This window comes from Triturus cristatus, unplaced genomic scaffold (genome assembly GCF_964204655.1).
Source record: "Triturus cristatus unplaced genomic scaffold, aTriCri1.1 SCAFFOLD_105, whole genome shotgun sequence".
Classification (NCBI taxonomy): Eukaryota; Metazoa; Chordata; class Amphibia; order Caudata; family Salamandridae; genus Triturus; species Triturus cristatus.
The window spans coordinates 291127-304849 of NW_028187897.1; positions in this window are offsets into that span (position 1 = coordinate 291127).

Below are 13723 nucleotides of genomic sequence, written 5' to 3' on the forward strand. Positions count from 1 at the left end.
AGAGGCAACTACCTCGAAACACGTTTCCAGGGATGGCTAATGCGACACTTACTTTCACTTAAAACTTTGGCACAGGCGTATTCGCCGTTGCCACTTCATGGACCACAATTCCTTGGGGTAACACGCTGGTAGGATGAGCAGAGTGCGGCCAATTTCATTTTTGATTGTATTAAAGCTCCCTTGAGCCAATTGGGCTGACGAGCCCTGGACCAGCACCTGCGCGCCATGAGTGGTACTTTATCTGAGAATACTTTTTTGGCAGTCTACGCGGCAACCCCACACACATACCTACTCCCTGCTGACGAGAGGCAACTACCTCGAAACACGTTTCCAGGGATGGCTAATGCGACACTTACTTTCACTTAAAACTTTGGCACAGGCGTATTCGCCGTCGCAACTTCATGGACCACAATTCCTTGGGGTAACACGCTGGTAGGACGAGCAGAGTGCGGCCAATCGGATTTTTGATTGTAATAAGGCTCCCTTGAGCCGATTGGGCTGACGAGCCCTGGACCAGCACCTGCGCGCCATGAGTGGTACTTTACCTGAGAATACTTTTTTGGCAGTCTACGTGGCAACCCCACACACATACCTACTCCCTGCTGACGAGAGGCAACTACCTCGAAACACGTGTCCAGGGATGGCTAACGCGACACTTACTTTCACTTAAAACTTTGGCACAGGCGTATTCGCCGTCGCCACTTCATGGACCACAATTCCTTGGGGTAACACGCTGGTAGGACGAGCAGAGTGCGGCCAATCAGATTTTTGATTGTATTAAGGCTCCCTTGAGCCGATTGGGCTGACGAGCCCTGGACCAGCACCTGCGTGCCATGAGTGGTACTTTACCTGAGAATACTTTTTTGGCAGTCTACGCGGCAACCCCACACACATACCTACTCCCTGCTGACGAGAGGCAACTACCTCGAAACACGTGTCCAGAGATGGCTAACGCGACACTTACTTTCACTTAAAACTTTGGCACAGGCGTATTCGCCGTCGCCACTTCATGGACCACAATTCCTTGGGGTAACACGCTGGTAGGACGAGCAGAGTGCGGCCAATCGGATTTTTGATTGTATTAAGGCTCCCTTGAGCCGATTAGGCTGACGAGCCCTGGACCAGCACCTGCGCGTCATGAGTGGTACTTTACCTGAGAATACTTTTTTGGCAGTCTACGCGGCAACCCCACACACATATCTACTCCCTGCTGACAAGAGGCAACTACCTCGCAACACGTGTCCAGGGATGGCTAACGCAACACTTACTTTCACTTAAAACTTTGGCACAGGAGTATTCGCCGTCGCCACTTCATGGACCACAATTCCTTGGGGTAACACGCTGGTAGGACGAGCAGAGTGCGTCCAATCGGATTTTTGATTGTATTAAGGCTCCCTTGAGCCGATTGGGCTGACGAGTCCTGGACCAGCACCTGCGCGCCATGAGTGCTACTTTACCTGAGAATACTTTTTTGGCCGTCTACACGGCAACCCCACACACATACCTACTCCCTGTTGACGAGAGGCAACTACCTCGAAACACGTGTCCAGGGATGGCTAACGCGACACTTACTTTCACTTAAAACATTGGCACACGCGTATCCGCCGTCGCCACTTCATGGACCACAATTCCTTGGGGAAACACGCTGGTAGGACGAGCAGAGTGCGGCCAATCGGATTTTTGATTGTATTAAGGCTCCCTTGAGCCGATTGGGCTGACGAGCCCTAGACCAGCACCTGCGCGCCATGAGTGGTACTTTACCTGGGAATACTTTTTTGGCAGTCTACGTGGCAACCCCACACACATACCTACTCCCTGCTGACGAGAGACAACTACCTCGAAACACGTGTCCAAGGATGGCTAATGAGACACTTACTTTCACTTAAAACTTTGGCACAGGCGTATTCGCCGTCCCCACTCCATGGACCACAATTCCTTGGGGTAACACGCTGGTAGGACGAGCAGAGTGTGGCCAATCGGATTTTTGATTGTATTAAGGCTCCCTTGAGCCGATTGGGCTGACGAGCCCTGGACCAGCACCTGCGCGCCATGAGTGGTACTTTACCTGAGAATACTTTTTTGGCAGTCTACGCGGCAACCCCATACACATACCTACTCCCTGGTGACGAGAGGCAAATACCTCGAAACACGTGTCCAGGGATTGCTAACGCGACACTTACTTTCACTTAAAACTTTGGCACAGGCGTATTCGCCGTCGCCACTTCATGGACCACAATTCCTTGGGGTAACACGCTGGTAGGACGAGCAGAGTGCGGCCAATCGGATTTTTGATTGTATTAAGGCTCCCTTGAGCCGATTGGGCTGACGAGCCCTGGACCAGCACCTACGCGCCATGAGTGGTACTTTACCTGAGAATACTTTTTTGGCAGTCTACGCGGCAACCCCACACACATACCTACTCCCTGCTGACGAGAGGCAAATACCTTGAAACACGTGTCCAGGGATGGCTAACGCGACACTTACTTTCACTTAAAACTTTGGCACAGGCGTATTCGCCGTCGCCACTTCATGGACCACAATTCCTTGGGGTAACACGCTGGTAGGACGAGCAGAGTGCGGCCAATCGGATTTTTGATTGTATTAAGGCTCCCTTGAGCCGATTGGGCTGACAAGCCCTGGACCAGCACCTGCGCGCCATGAGTGGTACTTTACCTGAGAATACTTTTTTGGCAGTCTACGCGGCAACCCCACACACATACCTACTCCCTGCTGACGAGAGGCAACTACCTCGAAACACGTGTCCAGGGATGGCTAACGCGACACTTACTTTCACTTAAAACTTTGGCACAGGCGTATTCGCCGTCGCCACTTCATGGACCACAATTCCTTGGGGTAACACACTGGTAGGACGAGCAGAGTGCTGCCAATCGGATTTTTGATTGTATTAAGGCTCCCTTGAGCCGATTGGGCTGACGAGCCCTGGACCAGCACCTGCGCGCCACGAGTGGTACTTTACCTGAGAATACTGTTTTGGCAGTCTACGCAGCAACCCCACACACATACCTACTCCCCGCTGATGAGAGGCAACTACCTCGAAACACGTGTCCAGGGATGGCTAACGCAACACTTACTTTCACTTAAAACTTTGGCACAGGCGTATTCGCCGTCGCCACTTCATGGACCACAATTCCTTGGAGTAACACGCTGGTAGGACGAGCAGAGTGCGGCCAATCGGATTTTTGATTGTATTAAGGCTCCCTTGAGCCGATTGGGCTGACGAGCCCTGGACCAGCACCTGCGCGCCACGAGTGGTACTTTACCTGAGAATACTTTTTTGGCAGTCTACGCATCAACCCCACACACATACCTACTCCCCGCTGACGAGAGGCAACTACCTCGAAACACGTGTCCAGGGATGGCTAACGCGACACTTACTTTCACTTAAAACTTTGGCACAGGCGTATTCGCCGTTGCCACTTCATGGACCACAATTCCTTGGGGTAACACACTGGTAGGACGAGCAGAGTGCTGCCAATCGGATTTTTGATTGTATTAAGGCTCCCTTGAGCCGATTGGGCTGACGAGCCCTGGACCAGTACCTGCGCGCCACGAGTGGTACTTTACCTGAGAATACTTTTTTGGCAGTCTACGCAGCAACCCCACACACATACCTACTCCCCGCTGATGAGAGGCAACTACCTCGAAACACGTGTCCAGGGATGGCTAACGCAACACTTACTTTCACTTAAAACTTTGGTACAGGCGCATTCGCCGTCGCCACTTCATGGACCACAATTCCTTGGGGTAACACGCTGGTAGGACGAGCAGAGTGCTGCCAATTGGATTTTTGATTGTATTAAGGCTCCCTTGAGCCGATTGGGCTGACGAGCCCTGGACCAGCACCTGCGCGCCACGAGTGGTACTTTACCTGAGAATACTTTTTTGGCAGTCTACGCGGCAACCCCACACACATACCTACTCCCTGCTGACGAGAGGCAACTACCTCGAAACACGTGTCCAGGGATGGCTAACGCAACACTTACTTTCACTTAAAACTTTGGCACAGGCATATTCGCCGTCGCCACTTCATGGACCACAATTCCTTGGGGTAACACGCTGGTAGGACGAGCAGAGTGTGGCCCATCGGATTTTTGATTGTATTAAGGCTCCCTTGAGCCGATTGGGCTGACGAGCCCTGGACCAGCACCTGCACGCCACGAGTGGTACTTTACCTGAGAATACTTTTTTGGCAGTCTACGCGGCAACCCCACACATATACCTACTCCCTGCTGACGAGAGGCAACTACCTCGAAACACGTGTCCAGGGATGGCTAACGCGACACTTACTTTCACTTAAAACTTTGGCACAGGCGTATTCGCCGTCGCCACTTCATGGACCACAATTCCTTGGGGTAACACGCTGGTAGGATGAGCAGAGTGCGGCCAATCGGATTTTTTATTGTATTAAGGCTCCCTTGAGCCGATTGGGCTGACGAGCCCTGGACCAGCACCTGCGCGCCATGAGTGGTACTTTACCTGAGAATACTTTTTTGGCAGTCTACACGGCAACCCCACACACATACCTACTCCCTGCTGACGAGAGGCAACTACCTCGAAACACGTGTCCAGGGATGCCTAACGCGACACTTACTTTCACTTAAAACTTTGGCACAGGCGTATTCGCCGTCGCCACTTCATGGACCACAATTCCTTGGGGTAACACGCTGGTAGGACGAGCAGAGTGCGGCCAATCGGATTTTTGATTGTATTAAGGCTCCCTTGAGCCGATTGGGCTGACGAGCCCTGGACCAGCACCTGCGCGCCATGAGTGGTACTTTACCTGAGAATACTTTTTTGGCAGTCTACGCGGCAACCCCACACACATACCTACTCCCTGCTGACGAGAGGCAACTACCTCGAAACACGTGTCCAGGGATGGCTAACGCAACACTTACTTTCACTTAAAACTTTGGCACAGGCGTATTCGCCGTCGCCACTTCATGGACCACAATTCCTTGGGGTAACACGCTGGTAGGACAAGCAGAGTGCGGCCAATCGGATTTTTGATTGTATTATGGCTCCCTTGAGCCGATTGGGCTGACGAGCCCTGGACCAGCACCTGCGCGCCATGAGTGGTACTTTACCTGAGAATACTTTTTTGGCAGTCTACGCGGCAACCCCACACACATACCTACCCCCTGCTGACGAGAGGCAAATACCTCGAAACACGTGTCCAGGGATTGCTAACGCGTCACTTACTTTCACTTAAAACTTTGGCACAGGCGTATTCGCCGTCGCCACTTCATGGACCACAATTCCTTGGGGTAACACGCTGGTAGGACGAGCAGAGTGCGGCCAATTGGATTTTTGATTGTATTAAGGCTCCCTTGAGCCGATTGGGCTGACGAGCCCTGGACCAGCACCTGCGCGCCATGAGTGGTACTTTACCAGAGAATACTTTTTTGGCAGTCTACGCGGCAACCCCACACACATACCTACTCCCTGCTGACGAGAGGCAACTACCTCGAAATACGTGTCCAAGGATGGCTAACGCGACACTTACTTTCACTTAAAACTTTGGCACAGGCGTATTCGCCGTCGCCACTTCATGGACCACAATTCCTTGGGGTAACACGCTGGTAGGACGAGCAGAGTGCGGCCAATCGGATTTTTGATTGTAGTAAGGCTCCCTTGAGCCGATTGGGCTGACGAGCCCTGGACCAGCACCTGCGCGCCGTGAGTGCTACTTTACCTGAGAATACTTTTTTTGCAGTCTACGCGGCAACCCCACACACATACCTACTCCCTGCTGACGAGAGGCAACTACCCCGAAACACATGTCCAGGGATGGCTAACGCGACACTTACTTTTACTTAAAACTTTGGCACAGGCGTATTCGCCGTCCCCACTTCATGGACCACAATTCCTTGGGGTAACACGCTGGTAGGACGAGCAGAGTGCGGCCAATCGGATTTTTGTTTTTATTAAGGCTCCCTTTAGCTGATTGGGCTGACGAGCCCTAGACCAGCACCTTCGAGCCATGAGTGGTACTTTACCTGAGAATACTTTTTTGGCAGTCTACGCAGCAACCCCACACACATACCTACTCCCTGCTGACGAGAGGCAACAACCTCGAAACACGTGTCCAGGGATGGCTAACGCGACACTTACTTTCACTTAAAACTTGGCACAGGCGTATTCGCCGTCGCCACTTCATGGACCACAATTCCTTGGGGTAACGCGCTGGTAGGACGAGCAGAGTGCGGCCAATCGGATTTTTGATTGTATTAAGGCTCCCTTGAGCCGATTGGGCTGATGAGCCCTGGACCAGCACCTGCGCGCCACGAGTGGTACTTTACCTGTATATACTTTTTTGGCAGTCTACGCGGCAACTCCACACACATACCTACTCCCTGCTGACGAGAGGCAACTACCTTGAAACACGTGTCCAGGGATGGCTAACACGACACTTACTTTCACTTAAAAGTTTGGCACAGGCGTATTCGCCGTCGCCACTTCATGGACCACAATTCCTAGGGGTAACATTCGGGTAGGTTGAGCAGAGTGCGGCCAATCGGATTTTTTATTGTATTAAGGCTCCCTTGCGCCGATTGGGCTGACGAGCCCTGGACCAGCACCTGCGCGCCATGAGTGCTACTTTACCTGAGAATACTTTTTTTGCAGTCTACGCAGCAACCCCACACACATACCTACTCCCTGCTGACGAGAGGCAACTACCCCGAAACACATGTCCAGGGATGGCTAACGCGACACTTACTTTCACTTAAAACTTTGGCACAGGCGTATTCGCCGTCCCCACTTCATGGACCACAATTCCTTGGGGTAACACGCTGGTAGGACGAGCAGAGTGCGGCCAATCGGATTTTTGTTTTTATTAAGGCTCCCTTTAGCCGATTGGGCTGACGAGCCCTGGACCAGCACCTGCGAGCCATGAGTGGTACTTTACCTGAGAATACTTTTTTGGCAGTCTACACAGCAACCCCACACACATACCTACTCCCTGCTGACGAGAGGCAACTACCTCGAAACATGTGTCCAGGGATGGCTAACGCGACACTTACTTTCACTTAAAACTTGGCACAGGCGTATTCGCCGTCGCCACTTCATGGACCTCAATTCCTTGGGGTAACGCGCTGGTAGGACGAGCAGAGTGCGGCCAATCGGATTTTTGATTGTATTAAGGCTCCCTTGAGCCGATTGGGCTGACGAGCCCTGGACCAGCACCTGCGCGCCATGAGTGGTACTTTACCTGAGAATACTTTTTTGGCAGTCTACGCGGCAACCCCACACACATACCTACTCCCTGCTGATGAGAGGCAAATACCTGGAAACATGTGTCCAGGGATGGCTAAGGCGACACTTATTTTCACTTAAAACTTTGGCACAGGCGTATTCGCCGTCGCCACTTCATGGACCACAATTCCTTCGGGTAACACGCTGGTAGGACGAGCAGAGTGCGGCCAATCGGATTTTTGATTGTAACAAGGCTCCCTTGAGCCGATTGGGCTGATGAGCCCTGGACCAGCACCTGCGCGCCACGAGTGGTACTTTACCTGAGAATACTTTTTTGGCAGTCTACGCGGCAACTCCACACACATACCTACTCCCTGCTGATGAGAGGCAACTACCTCGAAACACGTGTCCAGGGATGGCTAACGCGACACTTACTTTCACTTAAAAGTTTGGCACAGGCGTATTCGCCGTCGCCACTTCATGGACCACAATTCCTTGGGGTAACACTCTGGTAGGACGAGCAGAGTGCGGCCAATCGGATTTTTTATTGTATTAAGGCTCCCTTGCGCCGATTGGGCTGACGAGCCCTGAACCAGCACCTGCGCGCCATGAGTGGTACTTTACCTGAGAATACTTTTTTGGCAGTCTACGCGGCAACCCCACACACATACCTACTCCCTGCTGACGAGAGGCAACTACCTCGAAACACGTTTCCAGGGATGGCTAATGCGACACTTACTTTCACTTAAAACTTGGCACAGGCGTATTCGCCGTCGCCACTTCATGGACCACAATTCCTTGGGGTAACGCGCTGGTAGGACGAGCAGAGTGCGGCCAATCGGATTTTTGATTGTATTAAGGCTCCCTTGAGCCGATTGGGCTGACGAGCCCTGGACCAGCACCTGCGCGCCATGAGTGGTACTTTACCTGAGAATACTTTTTTGGCAGTCTACGCGGCAACCCCACACACATACCTACTCCCCGCTGATGAGGGGCAACTACCTCGAAACACGTGTCCAGGGATGGCTAACGCAACACTTACTTTCACTTAAAACTTTGGCACAGGCGTATTCGCCGTCGCCACTTCATGGACCACAATTCCTTGGGGTAACACGCTGGTAGGACGAGCAGAGTGCGGCCAATCGGATTTTTGATTGTATTAAGGCTCCCTTGAGCCGATTGGGCTGACGAGCCCTGGACCAGCACCTGCGCGCCACGAGTGGTACTTTACCTGAGAATACTTTTTTGGCAGTCTACGCGGCAACCCCACACAAATACCTACTCCCTGCTGATGAGAGGCAACTACCTCGAAGCACGTGTCCAGGGATGGCTAACGCGACACTTACTTTCACTTAAAACTTTGGCACAGGCGTATTCGCCGTCGCCACTTCATGGACCACAATTCCTTGGGGTAACACACTGGTAGGACGAGCAGAGTGCTGCCAATCGGATTTTTGATTGTATTAAGGCTCCCTTGAGCCGATTGGGCTGACGAGCCCTGGACCAGCACCTGCGCGCCACGAGTGGTACTTTACCTGAGAATACTTTTTTGGCAGTCTACGCATCAACCCCACACACATACCTACTCCCCGCTGACGAGAGGCAACTACCTCGAAACACGTGTCCAGGGATGGCTAACGCGACACTTACTTTCACTTAAAACTTTGGCACAGGCGTATTCGCCGTCGCCACTTCATGGACCACAATTCCTTGGGGTAACACACTGGTAGGACGAGCAGAGTGCTGCCAATCGGATTTTTGATTGTATTAAGGCTCCCTTGAGCCGATTGGGCTGACGAGCCCTGGACCAGTACCTGCGCGCCACGAGTGGTACTTTACCTGAGAATACTTTTTTGGCAGTCTCAGCAGCAACCCCACACACATACCTACTCCCCGCTGATGAGAGGCAACTACCTCGAAACACGTGTCCAGGGATGGCTAACGCAACACTTACTTTCACTTAAAACTTTGGCACAGGCGTATTCGCCGTCGCCACTTCATGGACCACAATTCCTTGGGGTAACACGCTGGTAGGACGAGCAGAGTGCGGCCAATCGGATTTTTGATTGTATTAAGGCTCCCTTGAGCCGATTGGGCTGACGAGCCCTGGACCAGCACCTGCGCGCCACGAGTGGTACTTTACCTGAGAATACTTTTTTGGCAGTCTACGCGGCAACCCCACACATATACCTACTCCCTGCTGATGAGAGGCAACTACCTCGAAACACGTGTCCAGGGATGGCTAACGCGACACTTACTTTCACTTAAAACTTTGGCACAGGCGTATTCGCCGTCGCCACTTCATGGACCACAATTCCTTGGGGTAACACGCTGGTAGGACGAGCAGAGTGCTGCCAATCGGATTTTTGATTGTATTAAGGCTCCCTTGAGCCGATTGGGCTGACGAGCCCTGGACCAGCACCTGCGCGCCACGAGTGGTACTTTACCTGAGAATACTTTTTTGGCAGTCTACGCGGCAACCCCACACACATACCTACTCCCTGCTGACGAGAGGCAACTACCTCGAAACACGTGTCCAGGGATGGCTAACGCAACACTTACTTTCACTTAAAACTTTGGCACAGGCGTATTCGCCGTCGCCACTTCATGGACCACAATTCCTTGGGGTAACACGCTGGTAGGACGAGCAGAGTGCGGCCCATCAGATTTTTGATTGTATTAAGGCTCCCTTGAGCCGATTGGGCTGACGAGCCCTGGACCAGCACCTGCACGCCACGAGTGGTACTTTACCTGAGAATACTTTTTTGGCAGTCTACGCGGCAACCCCACACATATACCTACTCCCTGCTGACGAGAGGCAACTACCTCGAAACACGTGTCCAGGGATGGCTAACGCGACACTTACTTTCACTTAAAACTTTGGCACAGGCGTATTCGCCGTCGCCACTTCATGGACCACAATTCCTTGGGGTAACACGCTGGTAGGATGAGCAGAGTGCGGCCAATCGGATTTTTGATTGTATTAAGGCTCCCTTGAGCCGATTGGGCTGACGAGCCCTGGACCAGCACCTGCGCGCCATGAGTGGTACTTTACCTGAGAATACTTTTTTGGCAGTCTACACGGCAACCCCAAACACATACCTACTCCCTGCTGACGAGAGGCAACTACCTCGAAACACGTGTCCAGGGATGCCTAACGCGACACTTACTTTCACTTAAAACTTTGGCACAGGCATATTCGCCGTCGCCACTTCATGGACCACAATTCCTTGGGGTAACACGCTGGTAGGACGAGCAGAGTGCGGCCAATCGGATTTTTGATTGTATTAAGGCTCCCTTGAGCCGATTGGGCTGACGAGCCCTGGACCAGCACCTGCGCGCCATGAGTGGTACTTTACCTGAGAATACTTTTTTGGCAGTCTACGCGGCAACCCCACACACATACCTACTCCCTGCTGACGAGAGGCAACTACCTCGAAACACGTGTCCAGGGATGGCTAACGCAACACTTACTTTCACTTAAAACTTTGGCACAGGCGTATTCGCCGTCGCCACTTCATGGACCACAATTCCTTGGGGTAACACGCTGGTAGGACAAGCAGAGTGCGGCCAATCGGATTTTTGATTGTATTATGGCTCCCTTGAGCCGATTGGGCTGACGAGCCCTGGACCAGCACCTGCGCGCCATGAGTGGTACTTTACCTGAGAATACTTTTTTGGCAGTCTACGCGGCAACCCCACACACATACCTACCCCCTGCTGACGAGAGGCAAATACCTCGAAACACGTGTCCAGGGATTGCTAACGCGTCACTTACTTTCACTTAAAACTTTGGCACAGGCGTATTCGCCGTCGCCACTTCATGGACCACAATTCCTTGGGGTAACACGCTGGTAGGACGAGCAGAGTGCGGCCAATTGGATTTTTGATTGTATTAAGGCTCCCTTGAGCCGATTGGGCTGACGAGCCCTGGACCAGCACCTGCGCGCCATGAGTGGTACTTTACCAGAGAATACTTTTTTGGCAGTCTACGCGGCAACCCCACACACATACCTACTCCCTGCTGACGAGAGGCAACTACCTCGAAATACGTGTCCAAGGATGGCTAACGCGACACTTACTTTCACTTAAAACTTTGGCACAGGCGTATTCGCCGTCGCCACTTCATGGACCACAATTCCTTGGGGTAACACGCTGGTAGGACGAGCAGAGTGCGGCCAATCGGATTTTTGATTGTAGTAAGGCTCCCTTGAGCCGATTGGGCTGACGAGCCCTGGACCAGCACCTGCGCGCCATGAGTGCTACTTTACCTGAGAATACTTTTTTTGCAGTCTACGCGGCAACCCCACACACATACCTACTCCCTGCTGACGAGAGGCAACTACCCCGAAACACATGTCCAGGGATGGCTAACGCGACACTTACTTTTACTTAAAACTTTGGCACAGGCGTATTTGCCGTCCCCACTTCATGGACCACAATTCCTTGGGGTAACACGCTGGTAGGACGAGCAGAGTGCGGCCAATCGGATTTTTGTTTTTATTAAGGCTCCCTTTAGCTGATTGGGCTGACGAGCCCTAGACCAGCACCTGCGAGCCATGAGTGGTACTTTACCTGAGAATACTTTTTTGGCAGTCTACGCAGCAACCCCACACACATACCTACTCCCTGCTGACGAGAGGCAACTACCTTGAAACACGTGTCCAGGGATGGCTAACGCGACACTTACTTTCACTTAAAACTTGGCACAGGCGTATTCGCCATCGCCACTTCATGGACCACAATTCCTTGGGGTAACGCGCTGGTAGGACGAGCAGAGTGCGGCCAATCGGATTTTTGATTGTATTAAGGCTCTCTTGAGCCGATTGGGCTGATGAGCCCTGGACCAGCACCTGCGCGCCACGAGTGGTACTTTACCTGAGAATACTTTTTTGGCAGTCTACGCGGCAACTCCACACACATACCTACTCCCTGCTGACGAGAGGCAACTACCTTGAAACACGTGTCCAGGGATGGCTAACACGACACTTACTTTCACTTAAAAGTTTGGCACAGGCGTATTCGCCGTCGCCACTTCATGGACCACAATTCCTTGGGGTAACACTCTGGTAGGACGAGCAGAGTGCGGCCAATCGGATTTTTTATTGTATTAAGGCTCCCTTGCGCCGATTGGGCTGACGAGCCCTGAACCAGCACCTGCGCGCCATGAGTGGTACTTTACCTGAGAATACTTTTTTGGCAGTCTACGCGGCAACCCCACACACATACCTACTCCCTGCTGACGAGAGGCAACTACCTCGAAACACGTTTCCAGGGATGGCTAATGCGACACTTACTTTCACTTAAAACTTTGGCACAGGCGTATTCGCCGTTGCCACTTCATGGACCACAATTCCTTGGGGTAACACGCTGGTAGGATGAGCAGAGTGCGGCCAATTTCATTTTTGATTGTATTAAAGCTCCCTTGAGCCAATTGGGCTGACGAGCCCTGGACCAGCACCTGCGCGCCATGAGTGGTACTTTATCTGAGAATACTTTTTTGGCAGTCTACGCGGCAACCCCACACACATACCTACTCCCTGCTGACGAGAGGCAACTACCTCGAAACACGTTTCCAGGGATGGCTAATGCGACACTTACTTTCACTTAAAACTTTGGCACAGGCGTATTCACCGTCGCAACTTCATGGACCACAATTCCTTGGGGTAACACGCTGGTAGGACGAGCAGAGTGCGGCCAATCGGATTTTTGATTGTAATAAGGCTCCCTTGAGCCGATTGGGCTGACGAGCCCTGGACCAGCACCTGCGCGCCATGAGTGGTACTTTACCTGAGAATACTTTTTTGGCAGTCTACGTGGCAACCCCACACACATACCTACTCCCTGCTGACGAGAGGCAACTACCTCGAAACACGTGTCCAGGGATGGCTAACGCGACACTTACTTTCAATTAAAACTTTGGCACAGGCGTATTCGCCGTCGCCACTTCATGGACCACAATTCCTTGGGGTAACACGCTGGTAGGACGAGCAGAGTGCGGCCAATCAGATTTTTGATTGTATTAAGGCTCCCTTGAGCCGATTGGGCTGACGAGCCCTGGACCAGCACCTGCGTGCCATGAGTGGTACTTTACCTGAGAATACTTTTTTGGCAGTCTACGCGGCAACCCCACACACATACCTACTCCCTGCTGACGAGAGGCAACTACCTCGAAACACGTGTCCAGAGATGGCTAACGCGACACTTACTTTCACTTAAAACTTTGGCACAGGCGTATTCGCCGTCGCCACTTCATGGACCACAATTCCTTGGGGTAACACGCTGGTAGGACGAGCAGAGTGCGGCCAATCGGATTTTTGATTGTATTAAGGCTCCCTTGAGCCGATTAGGCTGACGAGCCCTGGACCAGCACCTGCGCGTCATGAGTGGTACTTTACCTGAGAATACTTTTTTGGCAGTCTACGCGGCAACCCCACACACATATCTACTCCCTGCTGACAAGAGGCAACTACCTCGCAACACGTGTCCAGGGATGGCTAACGCAACA